A 21,012-nucleotide genomic window follows, 5' to 3' on the forward strand; every position below is an offset into this window, starting at 1 on the left:
GGTTCCAAACCATTTTTTTTGGACTGTGATCTATAATAAGAAATACATGCCATATCTTTCTCACACATGCACATTTGAAACCAAGTTTTAACAAAACAGTTCTTACCCCTGCTATCTGTTGTGCGATTTCATATTTCCTAATATGCTATTTTTCATTTAAAAAATTTTATGACCTACTCAAATGGATTTCACAATGCACTAATGTATGGCTCCCCAAAGGTAGAGAAATACTGCCTGATAATAACCAGCAGATTGTCAAAGACACTCCTTCTCTCGCCATAAAGAGAAATGTCTACCATTTAATGTAATTTACTGAAAAACTGATTTTTTATAAAGTGAATCTTACTGTCATCAATTTAAATTCAGATCTATACTTTTCTGGAATAAAATTACTCCAGTTGACAAATCTGGTCACCTCTGGTATGTTACAGTATTTACTAATCCTCAGTCAGGTTGAGTTTTTATTTATTTATTTATTTTTTGAATAATTGTGGGGTTTTTTTCCCCATTCTTAAGCTACTTTTAGTTCTAATTAGAATATATAATATAAAGTTGATCATATGTCAGATACATAATTTCACAGTGAAGCTAGTTTCTTTAATAACATGTGCCAAAACTATATACATGAAATAGCTCCTTCCATCTATCTACAAGACCTATTACTGTAATCCTCTAATTATATAGAGTTGGTGTCAACTTTAAATAGAAATGTTGTCTGTGTATATCAGTGTATTTCTAATAAAAAATATGGGAATTTCTTTTATGTATTTGTAGACAGGTTCCTTAATTCTCTCTCCAACCCCCATCTATGCATAACAGACCTGAACTGCAATCTTATATTTTGCAAGTCAGCATATTTTTTAAATACATGATTACATCATTCAGAAAATTCCTTAAGTTTTAGACTTTGGTTTATTTTGTAAAATATTTTCTTTATAATTTCTGTAACTTAACAATTTTTTTATGTTCACTTAAAGAGCTTCAGCATGTATCTGTTTAAAAAATATTTAATTTTCAAGTACAAACTTTTCAAATCAAAGCTTTTCAAAGTTATTAGCACTTACAGTGTGTCTTGGTCCAGTGGAACAGATGTTGCCTGTATCTACAAATATTTCAAAAACAGATTGAAGGCATGCAATATGCAATTCCTTTTTGGCATGATTTATATACATTTTGCCAGGAAATGTTTGAACAGATTTTAAATCTTTGTCCTCATTATCTTTGAAAAAATACACAAACTCACACACATTTTTGCAAGGTGTCGGTTATGTTACATGCTGTGAAGTGTACCTCTTAACCAATATGTCTCTCAACATGAAAAAATTTGACTATATAAAACTTGGAAAGATGAGGAAAAGGTCATGTGTATAGTGATTACTAATAGCAACATCGGACAAGTTTATTCTAATAAAAAAATATTTAGTCTGGTAGATGCATAAAATTTAACTCCTTGAGGAAAATTAACGGCACCTACCTTCTAACACATTTCAAAGAGGCAGTACTTTATTCAAGAATCAGGGCTATGGCCCTAGCTGGATGGGCTCAGTGGTTAGAGCATCGGCGCTCAGACGGAAACCTCCAGGGTTCAGTTCCAGCCAAGGGCGCCTACTTCAGTTGCAGGCTCGATCCCTGGCCCCAGATGGGGGGTGTGTGGGAGGCAACCAATTGATGACATCGATGTTTCTCTCTCTCTCCCCCCCCTCCATCTCTCTCTCTTTCTCTCTCTCCCTCTCTCTCTCTCTCCCTTCCACTCTCTCTGAAAAGCAATGGAAAAAATATCCTTGGGTGTGGATTAAAAAAAAAAGATTCAAAGCTATGAGCAATTCTTATTTTTCATGTTTTATCTAATTACATTTTGGAGCTCAGTTACATTTCATCTCTTGACATTTCTCAAAGTCTACATCTCTCTCCAAACTGCTTATTCCACCTGGAATATTCTTTCCCCCTTATCTCCACTTAGAGCATGTGGAGTCTGGGCAAGTTTCTTAGAGTTTGGTGTGTCTGGGGGACATTTTAGGACCTTCTGGGAGATAAGACTGGGAAGGCGGACAAGAGCCAGATAACCATAGAAACTTGTATACAATGTTAATTTTAGGAATTTGCAATAAGTCCTGGAGACTTGATGAAAACAGTGGAGGATTTAAATCAGGGATACGAATGACAGGATCAGAACGACATTTTATGTCATCTTATCCAGATACGACGTGGAAAATGAATTTATAAGAGCAAAGCTGGAAGCAAAGGGGCCGGTCAGGAGTTGACTACAATAGCTTAGGCGTGAAATGTTTGCAGTTAGAATCAATGAACCCCACAGGGCCTCGCATTCCTATCGGGTGTGGTTGCGCCCCTAATTTAAAGCCTCCCATTGTGCCGTTTCCCATGTTCTCGGCCTCACGTTGCAAGGCCTTCTCCCTTCTCAGCCTCCCATCGCTTTCCACGCCACCCTGCGATGCCTGGCCTGTGTAACCTACCTGTCCTGCACCTTTACCCGCCACATACACAGCCGGTCCCACTCCCTAGCCTGCCCTGAGGCCTGGCTTCTCCAGCCTCTGTCTTAAGCGGGTGCCACCCATTTTCCCACACCAAGCTGCGGATGGGGCGGGTCGGCTCAAAACTCTAATGTCTCGATGCCACAGCCAGGCTCTAACGGTTGCTCAATCCCTCTCCTCCTTGGAGGTTCATGACACTTTTACAATATCACCCTCTATACCTTATTTTGCTCTCATGAACTTTCCAGCCATTGCCTTTCACTCATTGTATGTTTTGGCACCTGATACATCTTTCTTCCTCCCCTTTCCTCTTCTTATCTGGAGGAACTGCAGTGATCTTTGGGCCTTTCAGAGAGCAGCCCCGCTTCTCGTTAGCTTGGTTTGCTCTACACCAGTGATCTCCACATCCGTTCCATCTCAGAGACACTGCCATGCCTCCACCTCAGCCCCCGCTGCATCAGATAGTGCTCCGTTTGAAATATTCACAGCTTGCTCTCGCATCACACACTCCTCTCCTTCCAGGCCTTCCGCCACTAGCCTCTATTCCACAGCCTCTCCAGGAGCCACAGCTCCTCGCTCACTTTACCTTTACCCAGAGTTCCCTCCTTTCTCCACTTCCTTCCCTGTCCCTCCTCTAACACTTGAATCCCTTTCTTGCCATTTTTCTCAATTCTTGATATTTCCCCCTCCCTTGTATCCAGTAGCAAACCCAAAATTTAAGCCTATTTTATTTAAGCCTATTCAGCCCGCTTTCTCCATTCTCATTCCTGGCTACTAAGTACTACTGGAGAAAATTAGCCCAAAAAACAGCCCAGTGGTCCGACAAGTTAACAGCTTCAACAATAACCAGGTCCTGAAAGCTGCCTGGAAAACTTTCTGAGTTTCTGTAATTGGTTCCCTCTTTCAGTTTCCTCAGCAATGCTTTCAAATATTTTCCCCCCTCAAACTTTTGATCTCTCTGTCTTACACTTCACTCAGGGCAGACAATTTACAGAGAAAAGAAACAGCATCAGATAGATCTTTCCTCGAACTCCTCCCACCACATTTGCCCACCTCTAGCTCCTGCCACCTTCCCTTGCCTCCCTTCCTCTAGGTCACAGTGTTATGGATGCCCTTCCTTTGGAGCAAGGACCCTTGTGCTCCTGTGTCCTGGACCCATCTTCTCCCACCTCATACTTAAGACTTTACTATCGCCTATCTTCTCTTCATATGACTGCACTTATCACAAGATTTCTTTCTGTTGGCATTTACATGGTCGAGTCTCTAATTTTATTAACAACCAGCCAAACTTTCCCTTCCATCTTCCTCTATCTTCTCCCTCTTTTTACTTTCAATGACCATAAAGATGGCCTTCATTCTTCTCACCTTTTATTCATTCCTCAGCCTAATTTGTAACTTGGCTTTTGTTTCTAAAACACCAATGAATCTATGCTCTTTAAGAAATCCTGATGCTAAAGAAATCCTATTTTACTTGCCTCTAGCACTGCATTTTAAAAGTGTTGCCTACTTTTAAAACTTGAAATGCTCCTTCCTTTGTCCCCAGCCTTCTTTTTGGCTTATGTGACATTACATTCTTCTGGTTTTCCTCCTAACTTTCTGGCTGTTGCTTCTCAGATTCTTTTGTGAGCTGTTTTTCTCTGTTTTCCTTTTAAAGGTGTCAGGTCATCAGATCTATCTTCAAACTTAAAACAACCGCAGTGATCATGATAGTCAACATTCACCAAATTCTTACTTGTGTTAAATGCTTTTTAGAGATGATATTTTAATCTTCATAAAGTCCTATGAGGTAGATATTATTATTATTCTTACCTTACAAAGAAGTTAAAGAGCCTGAGCATTGCAGGTAGCAAAAGCAAGATGTATACCCAAATCTGACTGGATAGAGCCTGTCCCTTAACCACTTGATCTGCATTCTTAACTTCTGTGGTCTCCTCCTCTTGCATTTTTTCACCAAATGCTCATGGTTCTCAAATCTAGCATTCTTTCCCAAATATGGTTCCTGAAAACCAGGCGCAAACATCCCACTGCCTCTAGTTATATTGCAAAAGCATCGTAAAACTCACACTTCTCAGTCTAAATTCACCATTGCATCACTCCCTGCCTCTGTGAAATTGTTCTTGTCTGGCCCATTTCAGTCAATGGAGCCACAATTCACTCTGTTTGCCAGATCAGGGCCTTATTTGCATCCTCGACTCCTCTCAACCCTTACCTTCCAGTTAATTACAGTTTTCTTACTTTTCTTGTTTATGACTTACAGAATGTTATTACTTCCTTTCCTTTCCACTGTCCAGATTACGAAAGTAAGTCTTCTAGGGGCCTCACTTTTCTAATCTGTTCTTTACCCTGCAGCTTAATTCAGTTTTCTAAAGTGCACATTTTATCAAATCAGCTCCAACCTTTAATAGTTTTAGTGGCTTGTCACTGAACTCCAAACTCCTTAGAATGACTTTATGACCTGTCTTCTTCTTACTGTTGTAGCCTAACTTTCTACAATTTCCTACCTCAAATTCTACAGCCCAGTCATATTGAATTACTGGCATTTCCTTACATGCACTGAAATATGTTCTTTCTCTTGATTCTGACCTTCTTCAGATTAGTAAATAATCTCATCTATGTCGAGAAAGTTCATCATTCTTACCTTCCTCATTAGAGTTAGGTTTCAGTTTATTCAATATCTGTTCTGGGAAGTGGTTTCTAATAACCCAAGCCTGGAGAGGTGCCGCTCTGATGTCTGTCTACAGAATCTTGGCACATCTGTACTTTAGCACAGGACCTAGTGTGTTGTAAGTACCTGTTTATTGTTTTCTGCATTAAAGTATAAGCCATTTGACAGCAGGGCTTGTGTTTACCTTTGAACCTACAGTGTATAACATTGGGTCTAGCATATCTCAAGTGATCAACAAATATTTATTGAATCAATGAATTAATAGCTGTCTAAAAGTGTCATGCTAAAAAACAGAAGCCATCTGTTGTACTTGGCAGCTGATAGTCTGCCAGAACAGCTTCATTAGGGCTGAGCAGGTTAGAAATGAATGGGAAATAAGGAAATAAAGAGGCTAGATTTCTCTTTTGAGAAACTTAGCTATTAAACAATTCATTAGAGCAATGATAAATAACATACAGGGCTGTCATGCAGGGCTGGAGGGGGTCAATGGTGGAGAAAGGAGGATATCTGTAATACTTTCAACAATAAAGATACATTTCCAAAAAAGAATCATACAGGGCTTATAGGAAGGAAGTTACAAATCTTGACTGGAGGTATAAAAGAAGAGATGAGCACATGGTGAGGCATACTACATTTCTCGCTTGGAAAACGATATTGTAAGATAGACTTATTTTCCTAAATTAACTTAGGTTTCAATGCACTGTGACACAAATATTCCATTCAATTTCTTATTGATAATTTTTATTATGAAAATAGCTCATGTTTACAGGGAAAAATCAAACCAAGTTTCTCAAGCTCTTACTTTCACTTGTGTGTAAGTACATGTGTGTATGTATTCATACAGACATGAATATATATTTAGACACACATATATATGATAGTCTTTTTTAACACATATGGACTCTTTCTTTATGTACCCTCCAACAACTATTTTATTTAACTTAGCAGCGTAACTTGGATATCTTTCTACATCAATACATATGGATTTACCTTATATATTTTCAAACTTCTAAAACTGAAATTTATCATACATACGAAGAAGTGCAGAAACCATCCTTCCTTGTATCCCTTTCTGATCATAATTCTCCAAAGGTAAACACTATTGTGACTTTTTAGAGCATAGATTAGAATTACCCATTGTTGAACTTTATATAAGTGGAATCATGCGGTGTGTTGTTATTGTGTCTGGTCTCTTATACATTTATGACTCATTCAGTAGTTTGGCTTTTCAATGCCATATCACATTACATGAATATAATATAATTTATACATTCCTTTGTTGGTGGATGTTTGGGTTGTTCCCCGACTGAGAATATTGTGGATAGAGCTGCTGGAAACATTTTTGTATGTCTTTTTGTGAACATATGTACATGTTTATGTTGGGTATATACCTAGATGTGGAATAGCTAGGTGTCAGGGAATTCATATAATTAGTTTTAGTAGATACAGCCAAAGAGTTTTCCAGAATAATTATAGCAATTTATGTTCCCATAGCAGTGTACATATCATATTCTTTCTAAAGACCTAAGTATCACATTGAAACAGAAATCATAAGTTTACTTAACATTGGTTGTTTTCAGTTTTCTTTACAAGTACAAAAATTCTTTAATAAACATTTTATATAGGTATATTTGTTTAACTCACATGTCAATGGGATAAAATGTAAAAAAAAAATTGGCAATATCATTTTAAAGTTCACTTGGAAAAATTAGTTTTTCCAAAACAAAATTAAACAGTAACATTTTTTAAAACGATGAGTTAAATTAAAATGTTTTAGAAAAGTTACAATCATGAAAATTGTAACCCTGGTTTAGAAAAAAAAAAGGACATATACATCAATGTATGGGAAGAGAACTTCGTCAGTTAGATTTCAAACAGGAAGACTGATATTAGACTGAAAGCAGAGGGAACCTAATACAAGTAATGGGTTACACAGATGACTGAGGAGACGGAGGAGCCACCCAAAGACTCATAATACAGCTGCAAGTGCTACACCTCTATTCTGGAGGAACAAAGGGAGGGAGTGGAGTTCCCAGAGCTCAGGGCTGGGTCAGCTAGTGAACTAGGTGCAATCATGGGATGCCTGTGTAAGCAGGAAATAGTGCAAGTGCGTAAGTGCAGTCTCTGCCCAAGATACCATCCGAATCAGAATGAGGAAAGAAATATCTTGGATCACCTCCTCTTCCCATCAGTGCCTCCCACTGCAAGCGCTGGTAGCCTGTTAAATCAGAGAAAGCCAAGCACCACATGATCTCACTCATATATGGAATCTAATCAACAAAATAAACTGATGAACAAGATAGATACAGAGACAGAGAACCATGGAGCATTCAGAGGAATTTCAGAGGGAAGGTGGGGGTAGGGCTTGCCGGGGGTGGGGGGGTGGGGGGGGCAGGGAGACAGAGTAATCAAGAACTTAGATGCATATATGCATGACCTGTAGACACCGACATTAGTGTGGGGAAGACATGAGGGGGGTGAGGGTAGAGGGGATCAATGGGGGGAAAAAACAGGCATCTGTAATACTTTAAACAATAATTAAAAAATTTAAAAAAAAGAGAGAATGCAGAAAAAGTCTATGCAAGCCAGCCTATTTGACATACAGAGCAGAGTCACAGAAGGATGTGAAAGGGCCAATAGAATGGCATAAGAGAATATATGATATAGATGACATATGTCACATGTCATCAGAGGGGACAAGAATGATGATTTCATAGATGTTGTTGACATCATTGTTACTTATAAAAAATATCAAGTTAAATTGGGTTTTCACCTCATACTGTAGCCCAAGATAAATTACAGGGGTGTAAATAATTAAAGCCTCTGTGTAAAATAAAATTATGTAGATTTTCAGGAAGGGGTGATTTACAGTGCATAAAACCAACAGAATCAATCTAAAAGGAAATCTCATTATTTAAATTTAAAATATCATAAAAAATTAAAAGACACATAACAAAGTGGGAAAATTTTTGGAACACATAATGAAGAGGGTTAATATTCTTAATTAAACAGCCTCAAAAGTAAGTAGAAAAGTGGGCAAAAAACCCCGACAGATACTTCATAAAAGAGAATAAACATAGATAAAATAATGTCCAAATTTCCAATAATCAAAGCCATCCAAATTTAAGTAAACTTGTATTTATTTATCCATTAAACTGACAAATACTATAAAATATTGTTAATGCCACAGTGTGGGAAAAAGAAATGAACAACACAAAAAAGAGCTACCCAGCCGGCATCGCTCAGCGGTTGAGTGTCGACCTAGGATCCAGGAGATCTCAGTTTGATTCCCAGTCAGGGCACGAGCCCTGGTTTCGGGCTCGATCCCCAGCAGGGGGCGTGCAGGAGGCAGCCGATCAATGACTCATCATTGATGTTTCTCTCTCTCTCTCCCTCTCTCTGAAATCAATAAAATATATTAAAAAAAAAAAAGCTAACATGCTGCCATTAAAATTATTTTTCAAGAAATATTTGGTGACAGATAATATTCTTGACATAATAAGTGAAAACATTAACATTTAAGGTGAATTAAACTTAAGTTAAAATTTGGTTACAAAATAAAACAACCCACACATATAAATTCGTAGAGTAAAACACTAGAGGGAATACACCAATGTGTTATAAAGTGAAATGCTCATTTCTGGACTATGGGATGATAGCAACTTTAATTATATATACATTTCTAAATTTTTCAACTAACTGCTCTATAGTGAACCTTTATAATCTGAAAAGAAGCAATGATTACACATATCAATGACATGAAGTCAAAAGACAGAGCGTACAGCGCTATGGGAGCATTGTTTGCAAAGAGGGAGAGATTTACACAAGTTTGCAGGCTGACAGGAAAGAGCCAGTGGAGAGGAACCAATTGAAGACGTCAAGGACTAAAAATTGCTGTAGGAAGGTCTTAGAGGAGGCTCCAGAGCTCTAGAGCCCTGTTGGGAAAATTAGGCTCAGATAGGAGGGTATGAGGGAGGAAGGGGGAGTGGGGGGAAGCCTTATAAACCTTGATTTTCTCTCTGTGTTTTCAGACAACCTTTGCTGAGAGTGAGATGTAGGGATTGAATACCGAATTTACAGAGACTATCGGGAGGGTGAGTATTTGCCAAAACAAAAAAAAGAGGAGTTGTTTGGAGAGAAATCAAAGGATGTCCTAGACGCCTCTTTGAGGTCAGATACCTAAACTGTAATGGTGCTATTTTTCTGTACAATTATGAAAGGTTTTTCATAAAAAATACCTAGATTTATGAATAGAGGCACTGGGAGTTTGGGACATTCTCTAGTTGAGAATTTGTAGGGTGGAAATAGTTAAAAGACAAAAAGGTTAGACAATTTAAAGGGCAGAGAAACTGAAGTCTGTGCTAGGTCTCTGCTGGGCAGGAAAGGACTGACCCCTGGAGAGGTGGGGGCAGGCGGAGCAGCTCCTGGAAGCAGGTCACTGCAGTGGGAGAAAGAGAAGGAAGAATGTGGTCTCTGCCTTCACTGGACACTCGTAGCCTTCAAACCTGGCCTTTGGTATTCACCTCATTTTGCCCGAGGCACCTACCTGAGTGCTAGGCATTTAGCAGGTTTTCAAGCACTATTGTTGAAAGAATGAAGGCAACCAAATATGTTAATTTTTGGCATTATGGCAAATGCTTTAGTTAAATTTAGAACTCTTTTGAAGATTGTGCAGTCAAAAGTATTAATTAAATTGGCGACAGTGCCTGCCAGTGACATCAATATGGTGCTCCTTGGGGAAAAGCCAGTTGAAGGTGTTATTGGCATTATACCAAGCTCAAGGCATCAAATTTAATTGCACGTAAGGAAGCACCATCTTTTTTTATTTTAAACTTCAAACTAATGGTGAAATATCTGTTTCATAAGCAGGCATGGTTTATTCTGAATTAACTGGCTTGTGCTTGCAGGAATAATAACTGTGGGTGTTATCTGCTCAAACAGTATCTACTCGGGTGGGGGTGGGGGGCTGGAAACCTTTTGCTTCTCCCTGCAAGCTTGGTTTCAGAAGTGAATTTGTCTACTACTACACCACTGGGGCATACCTTTCTTAAAGTATATTCTTCTGAGCCTTTTCTGTTAATTTCCCTTAATTTATACTGAAACTCACAAGATTCCAAATGTTTATTTCCTGGGGGGAGTAGAGAGGAAGAATGCCGTTGTGAGCTGCGTAATGAGGGTTTTGGTCAGTGACGGACTGCATGCATGACTGGTCTCATAAGATCATAATGGAAAAGAAGTATTTCTATCACCTAGTGATGCCAGAATGTTACAGTGCAAGTCATTGCTCACGTAGTAAGGGTGATGATGGTGTAAACAAACCTACTGGGCTGCTAGTCATATAAAAGTATAGCACATGCAATTATGTACACTATATAGTACTTGATAATAAGAATAAAGGACTGTGTTATGTATTTGCTACACGATACTTTTGATCATTATTTGAGAGTGTACCCTTTATAAAAAAATTGCTGTAAAACAGTGTGGCTGTTATGCCGGCAGCAGCATCATACGTCTCGTGCTTCTGGTGTCTCTTGACCTCATCATTTTCTCCCGTGCTTGATTTAATATTGTGTTGTTTTGTTCATCATGGGCCCAAGTGTCTGCACAATGATGAAATCGCCTAACGGTGCATTTCTCAGACGTGTTCCCGTGGTTAGGTGACACATGACTCTAATATCACTCTCTGATTATGGTGAGGTTGGGGGTTGGGAAGGAGGAAGAATTACAATTCCTTTTGGTAACCTTAACTGTGGTTCTACACACACACACACACACACACACACGAGTAAAGACACTCATACAGGGTCACTCAGTCACTCACACAGACCTTCTTTCCTGTCTCATTCTTTTCAGTTGGATGTTAAAATCCCAACTCTGATATTTAACTTTTAGTGTTTTCAGGGCTTTCTTATATATTCATGAATCTAGTAGTCCTCATTTCAGTGAACATTCTTAATTATAGTCAATTGCCCCAAATTGGCTTTCTTGAATTTAAATGCATTTGCCATTTCATTTTTCAAGATGAACTTGATTGAATGTCTCAAAGTGATTGATGCAAGCTCATTCAGAATATGTGAATAATAAATTTATTGCTCTCTAGAAATAAGTAATAGATCAAAAAAATCTCTGGTTTAATATTTTACTGTTAAAGATGAAACAGTTCTTCTAAATAACTTAACAACCTTTTCAAACTCAAATTGTTTGGCTCTATGTTTAAGGAAACTATTGAAATCGTTTCAGTTCCCTTGGGTACAGTTGAGCAATTTGGATTTAGCTGGTCTGCAGATTGTACTTGTCTATGCTAATGTTTCCGTAATGGGAATGATCCAACTGTGTCATAACCTTTCGGGTCTTAACCTCCTTCATTTACATAACCTTTTACTTCTCATTTACACAAGCCTTCCCATTTTAGGAAAAATACATCAGACACCTTCTTCTTTCTTCCACGACCTGATTTTTGTTGCTAAAAAATCAATTGGTTTGTCTTACATATGAAAAAAACATGTTGTTCATAATGGACCCCTCAGCCTTTGAAAGATGCTAGGTGTTATAACAAAGAGAAGTGAGTTAAAAAAGATTTTATCACCACTACCATGATTTTAAGAGAAAATTCAGTAAATTATTTTTACTCTTAAAGATGTTAAATCTGGAAATATTTGAAACATAAGTAGACTGTTAAATAAGTAACAGTTTTCAGTCTCTTGCTTCAAACTAAAAATATAATTAAGAGGAGATTGTGTTTCAAAGATTAATGGCAGGCCCGGCCAGGTGTGGCTCAGCGGTTGAACGTCAACCTAGGATCCAGGTGATAGGGGTTCGATTCCCTGTCAAGGCACATGCTCAGGTTGCGGGCTTGATCAATGACTCTCTCATCATTGATGTTTCTATCTCTCTCTCTCCCTCTCCTTTCTTCTCTCTGAAATCAATAAAGATATATTTTTTTAAAAAATTAATGACATAATTAGTTTAAATGGCGAATATGACATATATGGAATGATTTGTTTTGAAAATCCTACTTACATGGAAGCTTTTAAAATATTATTAACTATTCTATTCTATTCATGTGACTCTGAAGGAAAAAGACCGGGTGTGTAACAGGAAAGCCAGATGGAATCTGGAGTGTGGAGGGCTTCCTGAGAAAATGTCATTTGAGAGCTGAGTTCCAAAGGATAAGTAGAAACTAAAAGGCAAGGGAAAAAGGGTCTGGGGAGGAGTAATCACACTCTCCTAAAACCCTATAATAGCTTTCTCAAATCCTCACCGTGACTTCCTTGCAAACTCTGCCCGACGTGATCTCCTTCTGCCTACCTCCTCCCTGGTAGCACTCATCACATTTCTAATGTTCTGCTTAGTGGTTATCTTCCAGAAGGATAGACATGGACCTTGTATCCTCTGAGTCTAGATCACTCTTCCATTGTAGGGACCAAGCAAATACTTATGAATAAATGAGTGTACATAAACCTTAAATCTTCAAAATTTAAAGATAATGTGTCTTATTAGTCATTATAAGAATTGTAGCTACCATTTATTGAACACAAGTGCTAAGCACAGTATAAGATGCCAAATGTGGTGGATATTGACCCCGTATTAGTGATACAAAAACTGAGGTTTAGAAGTTCACTAAACTGCCCAAAGTCAGACTGTGAATAGCTCTGTGACATTTAATAAACATGGAATCACTGAATTGTCTTAGTATCATGAGGGGAGAGAAAACACTACTTTGTGATGGCAGTCTTAATATATAGTTCATCCAAAATTTTAGTACTTATTTTTAAATTTTACTTAAAAATTTAAGTTTTTATGTATTATTAAACTTATTCTCCTATTAAAGCAGTCAATGTATCAGTATCATCAGACGTGTACTATATCTAAATGAGCAAAGTAGGTGATGTGACATATGGTTTTATGCATTTATGGCTATGGTGAGATCACAATTTGAGTTGGAAGAGAGGCTTGGGGAAAAGTATATATGTTATAGTAGGGGTACAAAATTTCAAGGTATCCTTCCTAAGATGAAGAGAACAAGAAACAGAAGTTTAAAGATATTATTTAAACTATAAATATATGAGAAAGGAGAGTTAAATATAATGATCAACTATAAACATTGGTAGAAAGAAACAAAGATGGGAAAACAGTATACATGTGCTAAATCTCAAAATTGATAGTGTTGAAGTAAGTGGAAGCATATACCATATTCATAGATAAGAAGAATTAACATCATTAAAATGCCCACTTTACCCAAAGCAATCTATAGTTTCAATGTAATTCCTATCAAAATGCCAATGGCGTGTTTCCCAGAACTAGAACAAATAATTCAAAAATTTATATGGAACCACATAGCCTCAGAAATTTTGAGAAAGAACAAAGTTGGAGATATCAAGCTACCTAACATCAAACTATACAACAAGGCCAAAGTAATCAAACAGCGCGGTACTGGCATAAAAACAGGCATAAAGATCAATGGAACAAAACAGAGAACCCAGAAATAAACCCACACCTTTATAGTCAATTAATATTTCACAAAGGAGGCAAGACTTTACAATGGGGTGAAGACAGTCTATTCAGTAAATGGTGTCGAGATACATGAAAAAAAAGAAAAAGAAACTAAATCACCTCCTTACACCATACACAAGAATAAACTCAAAATGGATTAAAGGCTTAACTGTAAGTTGTGAAACCATAAAAATCCTAGAAGAAAACTCAGATTTTTCTTGTAGCAATAATTTTTCTGATGTATCTCCTTGGGTAAGGGAAACAAAATAAAAATAAATAAATGGGACTACCTCAAACTAAAAAGCTTTTGCACAGCAAAGGAAACAACAAAATAAAAAACAACCCACATATTTGCCAATAATACATCTGATAAGGAGTTAATTTCCAAAATGTATAAAGAATTCATACAGCTCAACACCAAAAAAACAACCCAAATAATAAGTGGGCAAAGAAGCTGAATAGACACTTCTTCAAAGTGGACATAGAGATGGCCAATAGACCTATGAAAAGATGCTCATTGTCACATCATCAGAAAAATGCAAATCAAAACCACGATGAGATATCACCTCACACCTGTCAGAATGGCTCCATCAACAAATCAGCAAACAAGTGTTGGCGAGGGTGTGGAGAAAGGGGAAACCTTCTGCCCTGTTGGTAGGAATGCAGACTGGGGCAGCCACTGTGGAAAACAGTATGGAGTTTCCTCAAAAAATTAAAAATGGAACTGCCTTATGACCCAGTGATTCCACTTCTGGGAATATATCTGAAGAAACCAAAACACTAATTTGACATAATATATGCACCCTTATGGTCATTGCAGTGTTATTCACAGTAGCCAAGATTTGGAGGCAGCCCAAGTGCCCATCAGTAGAGGAGTGGATAAAAAGCTGTGGGACATTTACACCATGGAATAGTACTTGGCCATTAAAAAGAAGGAAATCTCACCTCTTGTGACAGCAGAGATGGACCTGGCGAGTATTATGCTAAGTGAAGTAAGCCAGTCAGAGAAAGACAAATACCATACGATTTCCCTTTTATGTGGAATCTAATGAACAAAATAAACAAGTAAAATAGAAACAAACTCATAGATACAGAGAACAGACTGACAGCTGCCAGAGGGGAGGGGGTTGAGGCGCTGGATGAAAAACGTGAAGGAATTAGGCAAAAAGCAAAAAACAAACAGACAGCATGGTGACTGCCACAGGGAAGGGGGGGTGGAAGAGGTTAGGGGGGGTAAATGGCGGCAGAAAGAGACTGACTTTGGGTTGTGAGCTCATGATGCAGTAGGCAGATGGTGTGTTACAGAGCTGTACACTTGGAACTTGTCTAGTTTTATTAATCAGTGTCAACCCCATAAATTCAATTAAAATATTGATGATATTGAATCAATAAATAGCATGTATAGTTGTTAAATCAGTAAACTGAAGGATGTAAAAGCATATTATTTAGTAATTAAAACAGAAACGGTTAGTTAAGGGTTTTTTTCTGAGGAATAGAAGTCGAATTGGGAGGAAAGTAGAGGGAGAATGCTGCTTTTAATCCTTTTTTATAATATTTGAGTAATTATACTAAGCACACATTACTTTGATGCAATAATTTATTTTAAGGGAGAGAAAATAGAGGAGGTCAGAAGCTAAAACCTTGGCTAATTCTTGCATTAAAGGGGCAAATGTGAGAGAAGAAACAAGAAAAGAAGATGAAGACCTTTAGACCTTCAGGATGAATGTTATACAATAGCATATTATTTTTGGATTTAAATAACAGAAACCTTATCTTCACTATAACTTTGGAATGGATTTGGCCATTGGTCTACAATAATAGAAAAATTTGTCAAATGACTCCTTTTTTTTACTTTGAAAGAGTAAACTATTCTGATAAACGTTTGTCAAAATCTACCAACTATAATTTTATAAAACCTGAAACTACAATATTGTTTTTATTATATTACTGTTAGTATATATGTATATATACCATACTGTATTATATTTTACTGTTGTTATGTTATGTTATGTTATGTTATGTTATGTTATGTTATGTTATGTTATGTTATGTTATGTTATGTTATGTTGTGCTATACCAAAGAACTTCAGCCATACCAATGTTTCTAAATATTTGGATACTTAGTGTTTTGTAGAATAGGCATAGTTTTTCAAAATATCTTAATTGTCAATATAATATAATAACATTTTAGCATATTTACAATAGCATGAAGTTATTCTTCTAAATAGAGTCCTAATCAATACGTAAAACAAATTACAGGGCTATCACATGGACATAATACTTAGAATTATAATTTTACCTGTCAGTTTATAATTTCTTATAATTATGTTCAAGAGCAATGATCATGCTAATATTATAGTTTCTAAATGTTCTAATTATTTTTCTATTTATTAGTTATTATGTGTTTTCTGAACTAGTTATATCATTAAAATATAGGGGAATCATGTTAATGCCATTCATATTGCTATTAGCATATCTCTAAACTGCCTATTTCTCATCTTTACATGTTTTCTTTTGATTAAACATCTCTGCCAATTATTCTCAAGTGCATTACTATTAACTTCAACAAGTTATGTTAGTTTAAATCACTTACTGCGTTGAAATACTATATTACATAACCAATTTCTACAAATCTGTTAGTGATTTGAACTAATTTGTTCTTTAGAAACTATGCTGGAATAATTATGCTTTAATCTTGTAAATTAGCCAAATAGAATATTGTTTATAATGTAATTTAAATGAAAACTGCCATTATATTAAATAGTGTTTCTTGGCTCATTGCTTAATGGACCTCAGTTAATGTGTTGTTCATGGGGAAACAGCAAATCCACTGGGGTCAACAGGATAAGAGAATCACAGTTGTCTTCACCGATATTTTCATTATGTAGGAAATAATAAATACCCAATTGATATATTTCAAAGTGTTATTTAAGAACTTATAAGCTAAAATATAATAAATTTAGCGTTTCAAAAGAAAAGAAGTTATAAGCTAGAGGTAAGTTGTGTTTGCATGATGCTTACATTAGTGAAAAGCAAAAATGTTAACACTGCCTCTTTTGGGATCTGTCCCAGAATTCTCACAGTTGTGGGATTTTATCAATGACAATGATCAGCACACACATGCATGTTTGCAACCCATGAGACCCTGGCTCCCCATCCCGGAACTTTTCATTTCCTGGAACTGCTTCATCCTTGAAATTGTAAACTCTAATTTTCCATCCTCAGACCAACTTCCGATTCTTTCAGTCCTCTCAGTTCTTTATTACTGCTAATCGTGTCCTGACTTCATCAAGGCCTTGATCTTCTTGACTTCTTCATTTTCTTTCAGTTAATTTAGTCAATAAAAATGGTAACTTATTGTGCACTTAATAGTGTCCTGAGTGCTTTATACACATTATCTTATCTAAAGCATATAGAAAGCCTATGAGGTAGGAATTTTTATCCCATTTCGTGCATGAGGAAATTGAGGCGCAGAGAGGTTAAATAAATTGCTTAAGAGAAATGGGAGGACAGTGATTCAAATTCAGGTCTAGTTGTTCCACAGACTGTGCCATACAGCTCTCATGTTTTTTCTTCCTTCTATATTCAACTTTGAGTACAGAATACGTCACTTCAGTCCCCTTCTCTCTCCCCCTCTCCCTCCTCTCTCCTTCCCTCAATTCCTTATCTTCTACTTTTGTCTGCCACCCTTAAAAAGACCCAGTTCCCTTAACTGAACCATCCACACTTTCTGTTCTTCTATTCAGGTTGGTAGCCCTACTGGAGAAGTCACAGGTCCACAAGGACTAGTGCCACAACCCATTCATTTTTTCTGGTCCCAGTGGAGTCTTCAATGCTACCCAGCTATGTGCCTTTGTCAGCTCCCTTCTCTATTACAAACTTAATTTCCTTAAACCTTCTGCTTCACCGTTTCCTGTTCGTTGAGCTAACCCAAAGGATTGGACTGTCACATTGGCCCACATAAGTAACAGATCTCCTCCGGCATCAAGATTTACTAATACTTTCAAGAATACAAACAATGGAAAGGCACAGGGGAAGCATGGAGAGATCTATGATCCTGTATAGCTCTCATAGTCCATCGTTCCTGCATTAGACATGCACAGTGTGGTCTCCCAGAAATACTCACTCGTGTTATATCACCTTATATGGTGAGAACATTTAGGCTATGAAATATCTCCATTTTGTATCCCAAATGGTCACTTAGCTTGCATGACATTTTCCAGAGAGACATTCTCCATAAATCTATACAGCCTAGGTCTGTTTATCATAAGCATTCTTAAAATAGGAACATCCTACTAAAAGAATACCATAAATAAGGGCTCTCCTTCTAGCAAATATCATCAGTCTATTTACAGAGTTGAGTTATCAGCATGTCTACAAGAATCACCTGATTTTTTTCCTTCCCCAGAAGTTTCCTCCATCTCCATCTACAAAATTAGACAGGCCAACTGCTTTAACCCCTTCCTCCCTCTCATATTTAGTCAAGAATCCTGCTTTCTACTTTGTAAAAAAAAAAATAAATCATCTCTTGGGTAAGAAAATCCTTCAATCTCCTATTTCCAATTAGGTACATTATTACATATCCACCCCACCGTCTTTCCTCTAGCGTCAATGGAAAAAGTATTCTTTTTGTCCAAAGCTGAGCCTCTTCTAAATGATTTTTTCTCTTTACTTTCTCTTCAGAGACTGGATATTTTGTAAACCAATTGCAAGACTTTCTAATTGCATTCTGAAATAGCCAACCTTTCTTCTAAACAATAATTTACTTTTTATCCATTACCTCTATAGTGCTTGTTACATGCTACTTTGCTAATATTAACTCATTTAATTTTCATAAAAAGCACATAAGGTACATGCTGTTAGTGTCCTCAATTTACATATTGGTTAAGTAACTTTAAAAAATCACACAGCTAGTAAGTGGTAACACTAGGATTTGAACATAGCAGTTTATCCTGTGCTGTAGTATCTTTCCTAATGTCCATTATTAAAAACTATGAACACATTTTAGACTTACAGAAAGATGTAAAAATAGTTCAATGAAGGCTCTTATAAGTCTATCCCTTTTCCTTTTACCATAGTAAAATATCAAGAACAGGAAAGTAACTTTGAGACAATATTATTAATTCAACTGAACTTTATCTTTTAAATTTATTTTATTTAGTTTATTTTTTTATTCACCAGTCTTCTACTAATATCCTTTTTCTGATCCAGGATCTACCTTTAAGTGAGAGTGATTTCTTCTTAGTTGCCTACTCAGTTCTTGGCTTCAGCTATTTTATTTTTTTATTGTTGTGAAAAACATACAGCATAAAACTTATCATCTTAACCATTTTAAGTGTATATCGTTCAGTAGTGTTAAATACAGGATGGCCCCCCAAAATGTATATACACTTTGAATAATTATTAATTGCAGTGGATTAAATCTGAAAAGAAAGAAACATCAACTGAGCTATCCAAAAATGTATGTGTATGTATTTACACTGTTGTGAAACATTTTATAAAACTGAAACTCTGTACCCATTAAACAACTCCCGGCAGTCCTCCCCTTAACCCTTGGTAACCACCATTCTTCTTTCTATTTCTATGAATTTGACTACCTTAGATACTTCATATAAATGAAATTATACAGTATTTATCTTCTTGTGACGGGCTTATTTCACTTAGCATAATGTCCTCAAGGCTCATCCACATTGTATCATTTGCCAAGATTTCCTTCCTTCTTAATATTATTCCTTCTTGAATAGTATTCCATTGTATTTAAAGACTACATTTTGTTTTTCCACCTGTATGTTGATAGACATTTGGGTTGTTTTCACCTCTTAGCTATTGTGAATAGTGCTGCTGTGAACATGGGTGTACAAATATCTCTTCAAGACTCTGCTTTCTCTAATGTCCATTTAAAATAACTTTTCTAACTTTTGTCTGTGATATATTTAAATAAATAAATAAGCAAAATCCTGTCTGTCCCTTCCCAGAACATGTTTAGTACCTAAAGTCCATATCACACAAATTTAATAATCTTAACTTTTTCAGTCATTCTTCCACATGTCTATACAAGGAAATCTTTTGAGCGTAGAAATCCTGACACTTTTTCCCTGCTTCATATAGCAATGAGCACAATTCTGAACATGTAGTGCATAATTTAAAAGTAGTAATGAATTTGGAGGGCTATTATGGGTTGAATTGTGTCCCCTTAAAATTTATATTTTGAAGTCCTAACTCCCAGTACGTCCGAAAATGACCTTATTTGGAGATAGTGTCATTGCAAAAGTAATTAGTTAAGATGCCGTCTTACTTAAGTAGGGTGGGTCTCGAATCCAGTAAGATTGGTATCATTATATAAAGGAGATGCTTGGAGACAGCACACCAGGAGAATGCTACGTGAAGATGAAGGTAGGGACTGAGATGATGTTCCTTCATGTCAAAGAATGCCAGATATTGTCAGCAAACCACCAGGAGCTAGGGGAGAAGCACGGAACTTGCTCTGTGTAATAGATTTTGGGAATGCAGAGTGATAGCTCAGGATCAGTGTCCTAAAGTGGCCATAATAGTTTACCACACACTGGGTAGTGTGTAACATCGGAAATTTATTCTTTCACATTTCTGGAGCGCAGAAGTCTGAAATAAAGTTATGCTCCCTCTGAAGATTCTAGGGGGAGAATTTTTCCTTGCCTCTTCCAGCTTCTAGTGGCTTTAGGCTTTCCTCGGCTGTGGCTACATAACTTAAATTTCTGTCCCTGCCTTTCCATGGCTTCTCTGTGTCTTCTCGTCACTCCATGTGTATCTCTTTCATGAACTTCTTATAAGGATACTTGTCATGAGATTTAGGGCCCATTCTAAGTCCTGGCTGATCTCAACTCCAGATCCTTAACTTAATCACACTGGTAAAGACTCTTTTCCAAAGAAGGTCACATTCACAGGTTTCAGGGCTTAGGATATATACACATCTCTTTGGGGGCCACCATTTAACCCAATATAGGCTCTAACTTTATTGAATTCTAAAAATAAAGGAAGAATAAAATTAGTCCAAATAGATTTAATTTCTACTCCATTTCTTAGGTGAGAGGCCAAAAATAAACTCTTAATTATGAATAAACTACCCACCGACAAAAGGACCTGAAATGTTTACACTGTGGAAATGGTATCTTAAGGTATCTGAATCCAACTTCTTTTTGAAGATAATAAATTCAATATTTCAAACACCAACTAAAATATTTTGGGGGTGGGGATGAATCACTGTCTTCTCACTTTTGTGGAATGTCATGTAGGAAAAGTATCCTGTGAAGCTCTCTTGGGGATATCCAGAAGTTTCAAAAGAAGGTGTATTTGAACCTAATGAAACCCAAACACTTCCAATAGCAAAGA

This window comes from Miniopterus natalensis, chromosome 8 (genome assembly GCF_054644295.1).
Source record: "Miniopterus natalensis isolate mMinNat1 chromosome 8, mMinNat1.hap1, whole genome shotgun sequence".
Taxonomy (NCBI): domain Eukaryota; kingdom Metazoa; phylum Chordata; class Mammalia; order Chiroptera; family Miniopteridae; genus Miniopterus; species Miniopterus natalensis.